Below are 12,465 nucleotides of genomic sequence, written 5' to 3'. Positions count from 1 at the left end.
TAGTTGCGCAACCGATAGAAATAAAACTGTTGCGGAGGTTGTCTCAATCAGCCATGGTTGAGCAATACAGAAAATTAGGAGAGAAGAGAGGAAAACAAAACTAGGAACATGAGGAGATGGTGGAGGAGAATAATGAGAATAAGAAAACAGCAAGAAAGAAAAGAAGAAAGAAGAAGAAGAAGAAGAAGGAGATGCCCTGATGAAGAAAAAGATGAAAGGTACCGTAGTATGGAAAACGATCGCTGCAATCAGGATTCGATTGCGCTCGTGGAATTCTGTGCACTTTTCCAATACATGTACCTGCCAAAACAAATAATTTTAAACATTTTTAGACAAAAATATCTTTTATTCTAAAGTTTTGTCTAATGCTTCCGAACTCAATAAATTCAAAACGATATTCTTTTAAATAATAACAATTACCTTGCATGGGAAGTTAAAGGGATGGTACAGTATTGGTGGTGGAGATGAGAATTGGGCTTTTAACTTTTTGCGAGATATCAAGAAAACACTTATGATATAGTACAGAGCATACCATTTTAAGAGGAATTCAAAGTTTATTTGATGAAAATCGGGTTTGGAATGACTGAAGCATTAAAAAACAAAGTAAAACAAAGCGATCATAATAAAGTGTGGGTCCCACACTTTATTAGAATCTCACTTTTTTGGATATCTTAGCCATTTCAAAACCAATTTTCATCAAATAAATGTTGAATTCCTCATAGAATTACATGCTCTTTCATATTTCATAAGAGGTTTCTCATTATCTCACCAAAGAAACCTGAAATCAGGTCTTAACCACAACTGTACGATCCCTTTAAATTATTTCTTTCAGCTTCTCTAATATCTAGAACTTCTTTTCATTCATTCATTCATTCATTCATCCACTGAGTCATTCATTCATTCGTTCATTCATTCATCCATTCGATTTATTTCCATATTTCTCAATGATAAAAATACAATAGAAAATAGAATGATGCGTAATATTCAGCTTGGATGCGCAATAAAATGTCACAGACATTATGATTATGATAATAATAATAATAATAATAATAATAATAATAATAATAATAATAATAATAATAATAATAATAATAATAATAGAGAGACTCTTATAAAGCGCTCATTCTACCTAAAAAGATACCCATAGCGCTATAGAACAGAATACATAATGTATCACGTTACAACAATATCACAGAAGATAAATAGAAAAATATGGCGGTCAATGTATGAAAATTGTCTTTTAAGTAAAAAAGCTTTAAAAATACTATGAAATCTATCTAAAAACTTATTCAAAACCTACATAAAAACCCTCTTTACCTTTTCATTACCAAGGAGTGTGGACAGTGTGTACAATGCTATGGGTTTTTCTGTGCACTGAAGGGTCAAAAAAGGGTCGAAAAAACCTACCCCCCCCCCCTTACTTACTTGAAGAAAGAACAACAACAACAACAAAAACAAACAAACAAACAAACAACACGAGCCAAAGGGGGCAGGGTAAATTTCCTCTCCTTTTGTTCTATGAAAGATAATTATATCTCCCACACCCTCCAAAGCTCTGTACCTTTTGTCGAGAAATAAAACCCTGTAAATAACAGTCTAAACGTCTCTTTACATGAGACAGCTGCTGCTATGCTGGTATACAGCTCCGCCGTAATAATCAATAGCGCCATCTACATTAAGTTCTCGTGAACTTTATATGTAACACATTCTGTTAAAAGAGAGGGCCATGTGGAACCTATCCATAAACAACGAACAATAACAAAGTTGGACAATAAAACACAACAAAGGGTTATGACTTCCACGAAACGAACACATCTGTCGTAATCATGACCAAGCTATCAGATGAGGTGATTGGCAGTGATCTGGTAGAACTGCGACGTATTCCAAATTTTCAATAATGAACTTGTTCTAAGGGGTCAGAGATTTGAAATGGGTGCACGTCACGAGTTCGACACCCACAAGTCACACAGCCCACGAGTTATACTGCCCACCGACGGGTAGGTGAACAAAGCCCACGAGTTCGACATCAAGTAAAATAGGCCCCACAAGTTTTTTGGTTTGTAAGTTCAACATCTAGGCTCACAAGACCGACACTAAGCAGATAAGGCCCACTGGCGATGACAGGATGACCAGCGCCATCAATAAATGATAAACCACCATCGCTCGATAAGCAAGAAAGCTGTAACAGTTCGTGATGTCAGCAGTGGAGCGCTATAAGGAAAATAATAAAGAGAATTCCACATAATTTCATAGCATAATGAAAAAGCACTTAACTTACCTCCATCAGAAGAGAGTGGTCAGAGTGACAATTTATTATCTTTATCATAATACATCTGTAGAAGGTCATTGAAATTTTGTGAAATTGTCTTAATATTTCTTTATGTTGTACCACTACTTTTTTGACATCATGAATAACCATTGTTTCAGGTTTTTTATCCAGCGATGTTGAAGGCGCATGAATTCATAAGTTTTGTATAGATTGTCCGATTTTTTCCCCAAATTTCATTGACGTGGACTTCTATCATTTTTGCCTTCACTGAATCCACATAGTTTGGGGTAAATTCCCACATTAACGAGAAAAAAAAATATATGGTAAAATTCTCTTCAATCACACTTATATCTCGTATGTTCTACCAGTTCAATGGAAACCAACTTCCCTGGCATGATAATAGCGGGTATTCCAAAGTAAATATTTATAGTTTTGCGAAATTATTATGTGGGAAATGTCCTGCATTTACAATATCTGGTAAAACTGCGTATCTTTGCCACAACCGCAAAATGTCACTAAAATATATGATTGTGAATTCATATTTTTGCGATAGATGAAAAAATGATAACTGCACTTTTTGTTGTAAAAAAAAAAAACTACTACAAAGTATGTAAACTACTAGTACTTTATGAAAACAGCAATTGAGCTTTCAAACTTTTTTTAGGAAATATTATCTCAAAATCGAGGTATGGGTATATCACAGCCGTATGAACATGATTTTTCCGATTGTCTGAGAACTTTCTTGTTGGTGTTTTGGCAGAGTTTTGTTGTGCTTTCACTGTAAATTAACTTGGTTTAAACTTGACAAGCATGGTGTATCACAAGAATCTACATTAAAGCGGAAATCAAATCGCCATTGTATTTTAAGTGTTTTGGAAAATCCCGCGTTATTTACGTGTACCACCTTCTCAAAAAGAGTGAATATCATTTGACGGATTTTCCTGTATTCAATGAATGGAACGTCTCCTTTTAAGGCGATTCGCACTCTCCATAAATCCAGGGCCCCGTTTTATCAAAAGATAAAATCGATTTTAAGTTTCCTTACCACACAGGCTGCCATAGACTTACAGTTGAAATCAAATATATAATCAATTTTAACTCTTCATGAAACAGGGCCCTGGATTTGATTGGCCAAATGTTCATGTACCAGCCCTCCTAAATCGATGCCAATTGGTGGATCGTCGACTTCTGGAAGTCACCAGTCACCGGAAAGGGAGTTTTTGAAAAGTATCATAGAATGAATCTGATATCATGATTATGATAATACTAGTTCACTTTGTTAGAACAATGATACCTCTGCCTATTTATCCAATCGTTCAGACGTAGAGTTGCGCTTGCTATAACGATGATAAAAAAAAAACAGCTACAAGGAAAATACCTACATTCAAATAAAACAATCATCTCTGCAATCCAGTCATTCCAATAACGTGTGACCAGCGACAGTCCGTCCTGTCGAAACAGGTCAGAGGGTGAGGGCGTGGTCGAAATCAAGTCTGAAAACCCCAAACACGCGACCGCCTATAAAACGACATCGGCCAATTAGGTACCTTGCATGCTCAGGATGATCGAAGCGTTTTAACGATGTATGATTGATTGCTGCACCGCGTCAGCTGGAACGATAGTTCATAACAAAGAGACAGCCATTTCCTCGTTATCGATACACTGGAATTGGATTTATAGTGTCATTTATGACAGTGTTTGTTTAATTCCCAAATGGACGGTGTTGATTTGTGCTGTAAAGCAAGATTTACATTGGACAAAGGGGTCGACCTGTATCAACTACGTGTTTAGTTTAGTTTAGTTTTGTTTTTCACATAGCCCGTACGGATGAAGTGACCTTGTCAGCGAGGAGAAGATTAATTCAAAAGTCACTCCCAATAAGTAACATAAATATCTTGTATGTTAGCTATTTGGTACATTTGCTATTTCCGTGACTTCGCGACAATCACAGCGCTGCATACACGGTACTATTAATTAGGCAAAACCAATAATCTTTATATTCATTTTCTCTTATCTTGTCAGTGGAATCAACCCGTGTCTATATGTCATGGTTCCCTTACTCCCGCAATGGGGTGTATTAAATCGCAGGCTACTCACTCTATACACAACGCAAGCATCTTAAATGAAAAAAAAAAAAAAAAACAATGAACAAAATATATAATATTGTATAGTTAAAAAAATGAAATAGTTACTCTAACTAAGTTAAGTTTGTTTTATACTTTTGCGAACTCAAAGTGGAAATAAATACAAATCAACCAATCAAACAAACAAACAGCAGTATAGTACTGAAACCATTTGCAGATGAAACAAAAACCCAGCTTTAGTGCTTCAGAATATAGTTCTAAAAATGCGAGTTTTGGATAAAAACAACCAAGGAGTCACGGGTTAAGTTTGAAATGGATCATTTCGCCACTCTTTTCATCACTTGTTTCTCTTATATCTTTCATTTTCTTCCATTTATCGACGTCTACAAGGCATCCAAGTGCATGACATTCAGGTAGAATTAACTCGTGGACTAGAATTTCACGTGAACATGACACGGCTTGTGTCCGACACATCCGAGCTCGACCTCTTGGCGCATTTGGCAACAAAATTTCCAGTGATGGTTACGGATATTTTTGCTCCAAACATTAAGTATAGTTATTGGAGTTGAAAAGGAAAAAAAGAACTTTAGTTGGCTGAAAGGTCTAAATGTCTTGATAAATGAATAGATGAATGAAAGGAAAATGCGTGAAGATAGATTGATGAATAATACATGTAAAGAATGGAAAAAGATAATTAATGACCAAAAGCTCATTTGCTATATTACAGCATGTGACAACAATGAAACTTAGTATTCTAACCCACACATGCTATATAAAAAAAAACACGATTTTGGAAGGGCCTTTCTGTTGGCCTATGATATCAGTGCACTGGAATATGGTTAGGAAGTCTTTCGTTGCAATCAAAGAAACCAACAGGACAATTTGATCTCGTATTTCTTGTCCCTTGACCATTGCACTATACGTCATTTGCGGAGAAATTTTTACCATTGTTACATACTCAAACGTCAGAAATCTAACACTTCTTTCGTTTTACAATGGAATCAATCTCCATTTGTCTTAGAAGATAAATGATAAAATGTACGAACGTATATTTCCCAAGTATCATAAAGAGACAATAATTGTGTTTTTGTTTATAAAAAAAAATGAATGAAGGATGTCATTTCATGTAGAAAAAGCATCACTCCGAGCAGCGAAGAAACAAAGAGCTATAAAGAGATTGACCAATTAAAAAAAAAAAGATAGACAATGAAGGTAATCATCAAGATGCTTATATTTTACTTCATCTTTGATGACCACGGATAATCTTATCTTCCTTTCAAATCATCCGATTTTGCTGCAGAGATCCATCTTATGTTCTTTGTCTGCATTAGGATGTGAATATTGAAAGTTGGTCAAATACTGGTAAATCCCTTCTAATCCTTATCTCATGGAAACACGGCATCCTAATGTGCCTCTTGTATCTGACATGACATTGTGTCTGCGTTCAAAGAAACTGAGTTCACGTATTAAAGCCCAATTCTCAGCTCCACCAATACTCTACCATCCCTTTAAAGTAACATCTTAGAATATGCAAAATGTCCGGCTAATGATCGGAATGTACGAAGTTTGTACTGCCCCTTCTATGCCGACCTGCAGATAAAAGAGCAATCCCTTTTGGTACTCGGAATGGGTGGAGAGGGGACCCTTTCCTTGTTCAGCTCCTTATTGTTAAGGCTCCAGCGATCGAATGTTATTACCTCGTTACTCTTTCATTTTCACTCATAGACCACACACACAAAAGGGCTAAACCGGGGTAAGTTACGTTACTATTCATCAAGCAACCGGAGCGCAAAATAGACAACCCATTATCGGCCTCAGCCGATGAAACGATCCTTTTACATATCACCCCGCCTTCCGTGTGTGTCTCGACAGAATAGTTTGCGACCTTTTTTGTATCCCTCCTCAGACTTTTTGTTGAGTTTGGGACTTCCAAGTATTAAAAGAAAACTCTCGCGGAGAGCTTGTGAAAGGGAAACACGGAGAATCATCCGCAAAGTTTGAATGCTTTGAACGTGAGTCAAAGACGGGGAGGATCTCGAGAATGAAAGCCGTCCGAGCTGTCTTGCTCAAAAAGCGCCACAAGCGGCTCTCTTTCTAACTCCTTCCTCCCTCTACAATGATACGTATCGCCTGCTTTTTAAGCTGTCCATAGATAGTGTGCTACTCCACAAATGCCTGTTCACCTTCTTTACGCTATCCTCTTCTGTCTCCTGTAACTGAGCATCAGACCCCTTTCTCTTTTTACCAAGCTGATACCTTGTCGAGATGTGCTTTCAGAGTCTCTTCTATTCATTCTTCTCAGAACGCGACACAAAAACCATGTAAATCCCCATATAAAGAACGAGCGCGGGACTTATTCAGGCGTTCGCAACAAAGGAATTTTAATTAACATGTTTTGGTGGATATGTCCCACAAGAGAGCGTTAAATTGAGTCGTTCGGGGCCTCTTTTTATAGTGCCATCTTCTCGTACATGTCGCGGTCTTCCCGATAAGTTGGTTAAGTTGTCTCTTCGGTGATATATGTCGACAACTGTATGCGGTCAACAGAGAGCAATCCTCACACAGATTCTTCGAAGGAATTACAGAGAACATTTTGCTCATGCCGTGGAACTTCATCGCAAGGGCATGAATAGATTGCAAGCCGTATTCTTTTTCTTTTGTATACGTGCATCTAGTTGTCACTTCAAAACATAGAGATATGATATTTTGGTAATAGATAATATTCCTTGTAGAAGAATCCGACACTGTCCGAGGTAATAGGGTTTGGAATTTGTCCCCGAGCTTATAATACTGCACGGAGATGATGTCAAACCATGGAGGTACAAAACAAAACACACACACAAAAATATGTTTACTGGCTCCATGGTCAAACCTAGGAGATATTTATCTCGCCGGACAATTTACGAAAGGTGCCAGAAAATAAGATTTTACAATCAAAATTAGTACTTGCACTACTAGGCGTCATTTACCATTTTCAGATTAAACACAAATCCAGCTTTAGTGCTTCAGAATAGTTCTAAAATGTGAGTTAGGGATAGAAACAACCAATGTAAAAAATTTTAATCAGTATAATCAATGTTAAGTATCGTTAGATATACAAAATGTGAACAATAGTTAAAATAATATTGCTTCAATAGAATAAACCGTCTATACAGTTATGGTTTATTGAGAAAAATAGTGGTGCCTCCTATTGCAAAGTTGTTATCATATTATGGTAGGATGTTTTGTGATTCAACTGACCTACACATATGCATCAATGTCATAACTCGAACATTTTTAAATCACTTCCTAGACAAAGGTACTACAACTATATAACGGGAGACGTTCTAATAAATTCTTTCCTTGGTGAGGTATATCGTTAGTGATCATATTCGATGATGAGCTGAGGCAATGATAATGTGGTCAGACGAAAGGCATGCAGTTTGCTGTAGTTTCTGAGGTTAAATAATAGGCCTATACCAGGTATGGGCCTCTGTTGTTGACCCTTTTTCATGACAGTCTACCCTTGCTAAAACTTTACACATACTAATGTACACCATCATAAAAAGTCTGCACGAAACTCTGTCCCTTGAAGAAGTTATTTTCTATTAAACGTACTCAGTCAAAGACAACATAGAAAAATATAAGCCCATAAATTTTGTACGAGTGCCATGATAGTTGTAGTATGTATTGGGAAGGTTGAAAGCCACAACTTTTCAAGAGCCCAAGAGCTGTCGAAGAACTTTGCATGACTAACTTTTGGACGACATCATGTTCTAATATCGTTGTTAACCATGTTTTCGTATAATAATAGACTCCTGTTTTTAGGAATATGTTATTGTATATACTATATGTGCATTGTAAGAAGCGAATAAAGAATATAATAATAATAATAATATAATAAATAATAATATAACAATAAGGTCTTGTTTACCCAGGGTGGCTTCTTCAGTGTTGCTACTGTTCTACCAGAGGGCCCTGCCATTATCATTACCCTATCGTTGTCAGGTACCCATTTATACACCTGGGTCGAGAGGGACACAGCGGGTAAAAACATATTGTTCAAGCACTGGGCTGGAATCGAACTCGGGTCCCCCGATTGGGAGTCGACAGTCTTATCCACTGTGCCACTGATTCCATATTTCTTTGGCCATTCCTTCATTCCTTGACCATTCTTCCATTATTTTGCTAGGGTTTTTTTTTATTGTCTATCTGACAACTGTAACTTTCTTTGCAGTCGCTGCACAGATTCATTATTGTCATTACACTTTGAATCAAATGAAAATCAGATGGAAAGATATGAAATTGAAGAAAACTTACATGATAGATATTGTTCATATTATTATTATCTTACGATGATGAATACGTACAGACCCTACATTTGTTTTTATCTCAGTAATTGTCTTACTGAATTTTCAAGGATGCATCAGGCAGTTCCTTTTACATCTTTATAATGATTTGGAAACTGTCATTATGAAGCCTATAGTACTTTGCGACCATATCCTCTGCTTATGATTTTGATATTTGGAATTAATTTATTCATTCATTTATTTACTTATTTATCTATTCATTTATTCATTTATTTATTGCGAATCTTTATACAGAGTGGCCTGAGCAGCATAATACTAGTAATATATAAACAGCATAAGATGGAGTAACAAGTTTCAAAACAAGGTAGACACACATCAAACATTCAGGATATGATAAAATTATACAATCATGCAGATTTAAAATAGACTAACTGTCTGTCTTCCTCAGGGCTCTGTTGTTGGTTAAAATTCATTTAACTTGAACTTGAACAACAACAACAACAAATCAATTTATATGATTATATTTCTGATTTTGTGTACAATTATTATCTCCTTAAAAAATAAACAAATACTATGAGATTTGGAATCGGAATTTGGAATTTGGAATTGGAATCGGAGTCACTGAAATGAGAAGCATTGAGTCATTGCCCGCCGCGATGTCTTCCGAGCTTCTCCAATGAAAAAAAAAAATACGTGGAAGAGCTGAGGACGGATTCTTAATTCCCTAGTCCCGCCTGTGACAAGTATTGTAGGTAGTGGGTTTTGATTGAGCGCCTGTTGCTGTGGTTTTACTCCACACGGCGACCCGACCCTCGTAGGTAAATCCATCGGAATTTGCCGCGAGGAAACATGGCGATTGCGGCAGATGCCAAAAGAGAATGATAGAAAGAGAGAGAGAAAAAAAAAAACAAACAGACAGACAGACAGAGAAAGAAAGACAGATACACAGCAGGGAGGTGGAAGAGAGACTGTGCCATTGTAGCAGGATAATAGAAGCATGGAGAAAACTATTGAGGCAGTGTGTGCCTATGTGCATGTGTGAATGTTGAAACATAACTAATTTTGTACGGATATACAGATAGTATGAATTGACATCTGCAAATACATCATATCTTCTTCTTCGTTATCTCCCCCGCCCTCTCCCCCTCCCTCTCCCTCTCTCTCCCCTCCCTCCCTCTCTCTCTCTCTCTCTGTCGCTCTCTCTCATGATTTTCACGTATACATCCAGTAATAAGAAAACAATTTTGTCCATTTGCACTATCAACTAATCCATCTGCATGGTGATCAGTTCCGATGTGCTATACCTATCATAATTTCAATAATTCAGCACAAGATCTGATCACCAGTCGCTACTAAGTTGTTCGTAACTTTACGAACAGCTTTATGAAACAGGGCCCTGGTCTACCTATCTTTCTGTCCATCTCAGTCTATCTATCTATAACCCTATCTGACTATCTATCTATCTATGTACCTATCTATCTCTCTTTCTATCTATCTATCTATCTACCTACCTATCTATCTATGTACCTATGTATCTGTCTATCTATCTATTTATCCATTCTATCTATCTATTTATCTATCTGTATATATATATATATATATATATATATATATATATATATATATATAATCTATCTATCTATCTATCTCACTATATCTATCTATTCATCTACGTACCTTGCTGTCAAGGCCTACATGTATCTATCCATCTTTATCTATCCACCCACCTATCTATTTCCCTATCCGTCTGTCTATCTGTCTGTCTGTCTATCTATCTATCCATCTTTCAAGCAATTTGTCCTTTCTATCTGAATGTCCATTATTATGTCTGTCGATCTGTTGGACAGGGTGTGTATCGTTATTTCTGTTTTACTTTTCTTTGTCTTCGTTTGTCCGAAGGGGGAGGGGGGGGGGGGGATGGTGGATTCCCACAAATTACCGGACGAGAGCAGCAAAAGTACACGGGCATGTTTTTCATTCATGTCACCTGATATCTGGTATAGGGAACTAACCGGTCTCTTCTCTCTTCGCTTTCGCATGTGTTTTCAGGGGCATTGTGATACCGACGGATCAAACGAGATACACCTGTACAGAAGGAGTGGAGTGCCATATATCACTTTTGGGCCTTTACTTTAAAGGCAGATCTCTCATGCGCGAGAAATATATTCATCCGATCTTGCTGAACGATGGCGGCACACATACCCAAAAAGTTGAAAGTATATATCATTATCAATATTCAGATGAATGCACTTCCAATTAGCATATAATATTCATCTACTAATGAGATAAAAGAAACGACAAGAGAATATCAATCCGCCTAAAGAATGTCGAAAGGAAGAACAAAACTTTGAGGGGGCGGGGAAGAAGAAAAGAGCTGGAGGGAAAGCGGAAAGTGTTTTACACTTTACGAAGTAAACTCATCTTCATTCAGTTGATGAGGCAGGATTCTACTAAACTAATATAAAATAGTCGCTTTGGAATGACCGTGATAATTCGTAAATGCTAATAATTCAATTAGACGAAAATTATAAGTCCTGTCAACAACATTGTTAGGATTGGCTGGAAATGGTGGGGAAAGTTTCCGACTTGGGACGTTTCAGGAGGAAAGCGATGATGTCTAGGTATGTAATGAGGTAGGAAGAATGGAGACTCAGAAAACGAGGGGAAAGTAAACATAATGAAGATGAAGGGTATGGGAGGAAGAAGAGGACATCAACACTACACAGAGAGCCGCGGGATCATAAGGGACTAGTGTAATAACTTCTACAGATCCGCCCCTAACGCGCCAGGCCTGCCCGCTACATTCAATTTTTATTACCAGCGGTGACCTCAATCGCAACACACGCTGAATCGTGCGACCCCGACAGAGCGGGGCGAGTTAATATTCCACCCGGGAGAGAAGCGGGCGAGCTCTGCCATTGGTCGAGGTTTTATTGGCTACAGTGTCTCGCTGCATGCTGGCAGGCACATCGCGGCTTGTCTCTTTGGCTGGCTTCTTATTTATTACTAAGGGAGTCAAGAGTGGGATATTCGACGTAGAAATATCTCTCTCCTCCCTCGGTTCTCCATCTAGCATCTCTGCACTCCATGTGCAGAATCACACAGTTTCGTATCATGTCTATGAACACGACTGGCGGCGGCGCAGACGACGGAGGAATGTTTCTGCTGTAATCGGTAGCCAGCAAGACCGTTTGCAATCGAGTGCGCCCTTTTATCGTCACATCAATGCGGACTCAAGCACTGATTACATCACGGATTGTTGGTGGCGGAAAAGCCAATGCACTTTGTTCGAACATTATTACAGTATCATTTTCAATTCGAGCAGATCCGTAGACGTCGAGTGACTGCACTGACATTGAAGTCCGACCAACAAAAAGTCTGCGTGGGATTACAAAGAGAAAGACGTAAATACACGAAAAAGGACGCGACACGACTTCAATCTCAAGTTGTTGGTGCTTAACGGTCTCTGTTTAATGCTAGTATCGTTTACATTTCTTTCACGTCGGTGGCGCTTGAAGTAGCCTTATTGGAGCGCTGTTTTCTATGCTTGAGAGGATTACGACACAAGGGAGAAACGCCGACAATCCCACTCGATTCCTAACTTCGTGTCAGTATATGTGGAACGAGCGCCCGAAACGCACGCTTATTCAAGTAACCGTGTCGAAATAAACATGTCGTGTGATCTGGAAAGCTGGCTCTCAAAGTTTTAGCTTCTTGTGGGATCATTTCGGCGTGTGGTACTGATGACGAGACGATATGTGTATCGCGATGGATTGCGTTTTGCCGTGTGCTCGAGTCGCGTCGGGAGGGATTTAGGAGTGAG

This window comes from Diadema setosum, chromosome 19 (genome assembly GCF_964275005.1).
Source record: "Diadema setosum chromosome 19, eeDiaSeto1, whole genome shotgun sequence".
In the NCBI taxonomy this organism is placed as follows: Eukaryota; Metazoa; Echinodermata; class Echinoidea; order Diadematoida; family Diadematidae; genus Diadema; species Diadema setosum.
The sequence above is the reverse complement of the archived record's forward strand: the minus strand, read 5'-3'. Positions refer to the sequence as shown.